Raw genomic sequence first — 7,247 nt, forward strand, 5'->3', positions numbered from 1 at the left:
TTTCTCACATTGATTTTTGCTCGTGCATGAAATTGGGATATAAAAAAAAAAGGTCAGAGATCTGGCCGGGCAGACGCCACGTGGTCACGTGCGTGTTTGAAAAGTTTTCTTGAAAGTTACGTTCGTGATTACACGAATGTCGTGCGTGTTTCGCCTTAACAACCCCCCCTCCCCCACCCCCACCCTTCCGTGGCCTCTTATCGTGTGGAATTGGCACAAAAAAAGTAATTAATTCCCCCATTACAATCTCCTCCACAACAGGGCCCCCCTTCCTATTCTGCACGGCAATTTTCTCTCTCTCCATAGCATGAACCCCCGCAGAAACCCCCACCCCACCCCACCCCAACCCCCTCCACAACCAAGCTTTTATTATTTGGGGGGGGTGTGAATTGCCTGGTCATCCGGGTTTCAGACCACATCTGGGCGTCCCTGGTCCACTTGCAGACCGATTTACAATCCAATTTCCATGCCCCTGATTTCGGAATATGATGCGAATTTTGAATTTTCATTTGGGATTTTGGTGGTGACACCGCTTCGTTCCGGCCCCGCGAACTTGAGTGTGGAAATGGGGAGAGAGGGACGAATTGAGGGAGTTGAGAGGAAAAACAGTAATGGGGGTAGACTACTGGAAGAGGAAGGGTGAAATAGGGCAAGAATGCTAGTAGAGGGGGGTAAAAAGCTTAGGAAAATAGGTAAAGACAATACTTATCACATACACACACACACACGCGCGCGCATACACACACACACACACACACACACACACACAAACACACACACACACACACACACACACACACACACACACACACACACACACACACACACACACACACACACACACACACACACACACACACACGCACGCACACACACAATATGGAGGAGGAGGAGGAAGCGGTTTGAGTTAGACGCCCAACACATTCTCGACTCTGTATATGTTAACATAATTACACAGCTGTCAGTAAGAGTCAAACCTTAAATGACCCAATTGTTTTCCCCCGTCCTCTCGCTGCCTCGCCGGGGCTGTGAACCACTAAATTGAATGTCTCACCATTTTAATTATAGCATGTTAGAACGCCCCCTTCCCCCCCTCCCCCCCACCCACATGTGGATCCAAGTGTAATTACAATTTAAATATACCAGTCCTACGATCTCTTAATTAATATCGACAATATAAATGGTTCAATTATCGATGAATTTCCATTGTAATTACAGCTATTGTGCTTGGTCGTTAGAAGTTCTGAATATTTATTTTGAGTAATGCTTATAGTTAATGCATTTATTAATTCCTTGTGGTTTATTCATTCTCTCTCTCTCTCTCTCTCTCTCTCTCTCTCTCTCTCTCTCTCTCTCTCTCTCTCTCTCTCTCTCTCTCTCTCTCTCTCTCTCTCTCTCTCTCTCTCTCTCTCTCTCTCTTTCCACCTTGAAACGACCTCATTTCTTATGGCATGTCTATGAACAACATTGCCTGAAATCTCCTTAAAGAGAGATGAACAGCTTCAGTCTCGCAGCATCTTGGTCATGTTGTTTCGTGAGGCAGAAGACTGGAGATGGGAGAGAAGAAGGTAGAAGAGAGTGAGAGATAGGATGATGATAGCGGGTGATGTCATAGGATGATGATAGCGGGTGATGTCATAGGATGATGATAGCGGGTGATGTCATAGGATATCAGAAAGAGGCGGAAGAGGTAGGGGAGGGAGGGAATTAATTTGAAATACGCCAAGCCGTTACGACTTAGCGTATATTTCCCTGATTTCCGTATTTGTTTCTGCCACTTGGGCTGGACGGTAGAGCGAAGGTTTCGCTTCATGCAGGTCGGCGTTCAATCCCCGACCGTCCAAGTGGTTGGGCACCATTCCTTCCCTCCTGTCCCATCCCAAATCCTTATCCTGACCCCTTCCAAGTGCTATATAGTCGTAATGGCTTGGCGCTTTACCCCTGACAGTTCCTTTCCCTTCCCTAAACAAATCAAATCAAGCTTTTATTCATAAATGATTGCACATATTTACACAAAAAAGATACAATACATTTATTACATAAAAAAAAGAGTTCCAATACCATAGCACATCGACCCTGTCGTTACCAGAATCAGAAACTTAATCGTTAACAACTTACACCAATCACTATAATACTGGCAGAACTGGACACGCTTTTCCGTAGCCTCTCAGAACAACTACGGGCTCGCCATAGCCCGTGCTGCTTGGAGCTTTTTGTTCCAGGTGGCGAATCTTAAACGTAGCCTCTTTGGTCAAGGGGGAGAAGAACTAGATCACCACCACAACAGAAAACATTAATGGGTTATTATTGCTTAAGTGAGAGTCAGCTCGACTGGCTCTTAAACTCTCTTTAACAATGGGTAACAACACAAAATTCTCTTAACAAGATTTTAGGAAAAACAGCACCTTGTTTGACCCCCATTTTTAGGGAGAAATGTTTAGAAAGGATATTACTCCATTTCACAGCTAATTTGCATGCATATATATATATATATATATATATATATATATATATATATATATATATATATATATATATATATATATATATATATATATATATATATATATATATATATTATTACTTTTACTTTTTAAAATTTTACAGAGATGAGGTACAAATATTGAATTAAGAACACGTTTGCAATGTCCTTCACCAAGCCAAAGTGCTCTTGGCAAAACTGAAAACTGTCCCGACTGCCTAAGGAATACCAATCTATCGTGTCTAGCCTGTGATCGAGCATGCTTGACACACACTGGCCATGTCAAAAGCGAGTTTCAGCAGCAGGAGTCGATAAAATATTCTCAGTTTTCTACCAAGTACCTCCGGGTATTGGACACAAATACACTTAGGTGTTCCAATCCATATTTATACTATAAAAGCGGAAGCACTGAGCACCTGCCCCCGCAGATGAAAGGATCCTATAGTTCGATCCCATGGTACTCACATGATTACATAAATACATGAGAACCACAGTTCCAAAACCCTTTCCAGCTCTTCAGAGGTCGGGAGCGTGACCAGAATACAAGAAGGTATTTGTCCTCTGGACTTCAACATTGAGGTGTCGGCTTAGATAAGCGGTTTGTCTTATTATTTGCTAATCCAACGCCTCTTGGAATGTTTGTGTACATTTACTTCTATTGGCGCGAACCTGTAACAGTGTCCTGGTCTTGTGGGTCTCCTGAAGCAGACGAGGAGTCACAATAACGTGGTTGTAATATGTTGACCAGACCACACACTAGAAAGTCAAGAGACGACGGCGTTTCGGTCCGTCCTGGACCATTCTCAAGTCGATTGTGAAGGTAGGTGATACATTACCTAAAGATACACTTTATGTGTCAGCCAGTGTGGGCTGCATGGATACAGTCTCCTGAGCTGAAGAATTGAGTCGATTATTCGGTTTCCTGTGTGTTGGATGTTTGGGTGTAGCCAGACTTCTCCTCCAGACGTCATTGACTGCTTCACGCTAAGCAAACTTTAATTTTTAATTTACAAATCCACAAGGGCTGTGACGAGGATTCGAACCTGCGTCCGGGAGCATCTCAGACACTGCCTTAATCGACTGAGCTGTAATGTGATGCATCACGTTAGTGTGATCTCTGTGTGTTTTGATTTACAATACGAGACCATAGATGGAGTATTAATCGGTCGATGCCTTTCAGCACACACACACACCTGTGCTCAGTGCAAACAGGTGCGGCAAGGTGCTGAGCAACACCATTACTAAGTTCCTGAGGGTCGAGGCTGGTACCCAGGAAGGAATCAGTGATTGCCAATTATAAATCCCCAGCATGAGGGGGCTTGCTGAGCTAAAAGGCTGGTTCTCTTTGTCATTGACGTCACCGCCAGCATTTTGAAACTAATTTCCATCACAGGGGGATATTTACAGTGAGTCTGTGTGTAATCGTGTAGGGAAGCTGCTTAGGGTGAAGAGACTGTAGAAATATACAAGTTTGGTCACACTCCTGAACGTTCAATCGACTCGCAAACAGGTTCACTATCCTGTTGTTGTTGTTGTTGTAGATTCAGCTACTCGGAACAAAAGTTTCAAGTGGCACGGGCTATGGTGAGCCCGTAGTGGACTTACCTGGCACAGGAGCGGGGCAAGTAGCACGGGCTATGGTGAGCCCGTAGTGGACTTACCTGGCACAGGAGCGGGGCAAGTAGCACGGGCTATGGTGAGCCCGTAGTGGACTTACCTGGCACAGGAGCGGTGCTGTAACTTGTGTTCACTATCCTAGTGGGCTCTTGTCATACCTACATATAAAACTGTGTTGGAGTCTGTCTCTGTCACTTCACTATGACTAATTATTAATGAATATGAATATTCAAATAATTATTTTGAATATGTAGCTCATGTGGGTGTTCGGGTACTGTCTTTTCCACGTACTATCATTATAGTATAGTATCATTTCACGTACTATCATTATAGTATAGTATCATTTCACGTACTATCATTATAGTATAGTATTTCTTTCTTGCCCTGTCAAGTCCGTTGAGTATTTTATATGTACTTATCCACTTTCCCATAATTATTCTATCTTTTTGTAATGTGTGTGTGTGTATGTACTCACCTAGTTGTACTTGTAGGGGTTGAGCGTTGGCTCTTTGGTCCCGCCTTTCAACTCTTAATCAACTGGGCTTGATTGACAGAGTGTACTCCCCTATTTGTGCCTGCAGGAACACACACAAGATTGATGTGATCAGTGTTTGGGAGAGCAGATGTACAGATACATGAAGAAGCGAACAGAGGCCCTAGCGTCACACCAAGGGAGGTGGAGATGAAGATGAGGGGTGGGGGAGGGAGGAGGGTAAGAGATAGGAGAGATGGGGAAGGCCAAGAAGAGAGGAGAAAATAGGAATAGGGAAAAGGGAGGAAAGACTGTAGAAGAACAGCCCTTGATAATGGTTGGTGGTCTTAAGCCCACATGTGTTTGTTGATGATGATGATGCTGTCTTATGAAGGGAATGGTCGTAGAGGGATACTCTCTCTCTCTCTCTCTCTCTCTCTCTCTCTCTCTCTCTCTCTCTCTCTCTCTCTCTCTCTCTCTCTCTCTCTCTCTCTCTCTCTCCCTCTCTCTCTCTCTCTCTCTCTCTCTCTCTCTCTCTCTCTCTCTCTCTCTCTCTCTCTCTCTCTCTCTCTCTCTCTCTCTCTTCCATGTGGTTACGCAACTCGTTAACTCTTAATTAACGATCAAAACTTCATGCTTTCATCTCAGAGTTACTAGCCGTGACGGCTTGTATTAAGTCACTATCCAGGGGCCGCCCTGCGCTGGATAGTGTCCCATCTATCCAGGGGTCTCCCCCGCGTTACATATCCTGTCTACCTAACGCCTTCCCGCTCCCCATCCTGTCTATCCAGAGTCTTTCTGCGCCTCATTCTGTCTATCAGCGCCTCCCCATCCCCCCCTATCTTTCTATCTAACGCCCCCCTATCCCCCCTACATCTCTATCCAGCGCCTTCCCATTCCCCCCCCCCTCTACATCTCTATCCAGCGCTACCATATGCCCCCCCCCTCCACTCCATCGTCTCTCCTGTTTTCACTTTACATTTACACAACACCTTACGAAACCTGTACATCTTTTTCCTCATGGTGGTGGCTTTATTTACCCTTCCATCTCCCTCTCCCTTCGTCCTCTGCCTGTGTTTCTTCCCTCTCCTTCCCTCTAGGCCCAGCTGAGGGCTCGCCTGGGCTCAGCTAATCAATAAAGCTAAGGAAGTGTTGAGCAGTTCCCTGCCTCTTGCTTTTGTACTAAAGTGTTGCTAACTCGGCTTAACTGTCATTGGCGGCCACCTCTTAAGGAGACCGTTGCTAGACGCCTCTCAAACCACCCTTCCCCCCCCCCCTGGTTATTACGACCACCCACTTGTATCTGTGTTGGTTACTTATACCGGCTGCTGCATCGCCTGTAGGTACAGTGGGGCCTGATATATATGTGATCTAGGTTACAATAACCAGTCACACAGCCTGTACCGCCGCCCATTGGGTGGGTGTGGGGGTGGCCAGCCGCCCACTGGGAGGGTGTAGGGGTGGCCCGCCGCCCATTGGGAGGGTGTAGGGGTGGCCCGCCGCCCATTGGGAGGGTGTAGGGGTGGCCCGCCGCCCACTGGGAGGGTGTAGGGGTGGCCCGCCGCCCACTGGGAGGGTGTAGGGGTGGCCCGCCGCCCATTGGGAGGGTGTAGGGGTGGCCCGCCGCCCACTGGGAGGGTGTAGGGGTGGCCCGCCGCCCATTGGGAGGGTGTAGGGGTGGCCAGCCGCCCATTGGGAGGGTGTAGGGGTGGCCCGCCGCCCACTGGGAGGGTGTAGGGGTGGCCCGCCGCCCACTGGGAGGGTGTAGGGGTGGCCAGCCGCCCACTGGTAGGGTGTAGGGGTGGCCAGCCGCCCACTGGCAGGGTGTAGGGGTGGCCAGCCGCCCACTGGCAGGGTGTAGGGGTGGCCAGACGCCTAGTGGGAGGGTGTAGGGGTGGCCAGCCGCCCACTGGCAGGGTGTAGGGGTGGCCCGCCGCCCACTGGGAGGGTGTAGGGGTGGCCAGCCGCCTAGTGGGAGGGTGTAGGGGTTGCCAGCCGCCCACTGGCAGGGTGTAGGGGTGGCCCGCCGCCCACTGGGAGGGTGTAGGGGTGGCCAGCCGCCCACTGGGAGGGTGTAGGGGTGGCCAGCCGCCCATTGGGAGGGTGTAGGGGTGGCCAGCCGCCCACTGGGAGGGTGTAGGGGTAGCCAGCCGCCCACTGGGTGGGTGTAGGGTGGCCAGCCGCCCACAGGAAGGGTGTGGGGTGGCCAACCGCCCACTGGGAGGGTGTAGGGGTGGCCAGCCGCCCACTGGGAGGGTGTAGGGGTGGCCAGCCGCCCACTGGGTGGGTGTAGGGTGGCCAGCCGCCCACTGGGAGGGTGTAGGGGTGGCCAGCCGCCCATTGGGAGGGTGTAGGGGTGGCCAGCCGCCTAGTGGGAGGGTGTAGGGGTGGCCCGCCGCCCACTGGCAGGGTGTAGGGGTGGCCCGCCGCCCACTGGCAAAGTGTAGGGGTGGCCCGCCGCCCACTGGCAGGGTGTAGGGGTGGCCAGCCGCCTAGTGGGAGGGTGTAGGGGTGGCCCGCCGCCCACTGGCAGGGTGTAGGGGTGGCCAGCCGCCTAGTGGGAGGGTGTAGGGGTGGCCAGCCGCCTAGTGGGAGGGTGTAGGGGTGGCCAGCCGCCTAGTGGGAGGGTGTAGGGGTGGCCAGCCGCCTAGTGGGAGGGTGTAGGGGTGGCCAGCC

The 7,247-nt window shown here is 50.1% G+C and overlaps 1 long non-coding RNA gene across 1 annotated transcript; it reads right to left on the bottom strand.

Moving 5' to 3' along the window:
• Positions 1-1,308: 1,308 nt before the first annotated feature.
• On the bottom strand, positions 1,309-5,401 carry LOC138356127 (uncharacterized). Its single transcript, XR_011224214.1, has 2 exons — positions 4,200-5,401; positions 1,309-4,087 (listed from the first exon to the last, which is right to left on the bottom strand). It is a non-coding gene; the product is annotated as an uncharacterized lncRNA (long non-coding RNA).
• Positions 5,402-7,247: the final 1,846 nt, after the last annotated feature.

The sequence above is a fragment of the Procambarus clarkii genome, chromosome 70 (genome assembly GCF_040958095.1).
Source record: "Procambarus clarkii isolate CNS0578487 chromosome 70, FALCON_Pclarkii_2.0, whole genome shotgun sequence".
Lineage (NCBI taxonomy): Eukaryota > Metazoa > Arthropoda > Malacostraca > Decapoda > Cambaridae > Procambarus > Procambarus clarkii.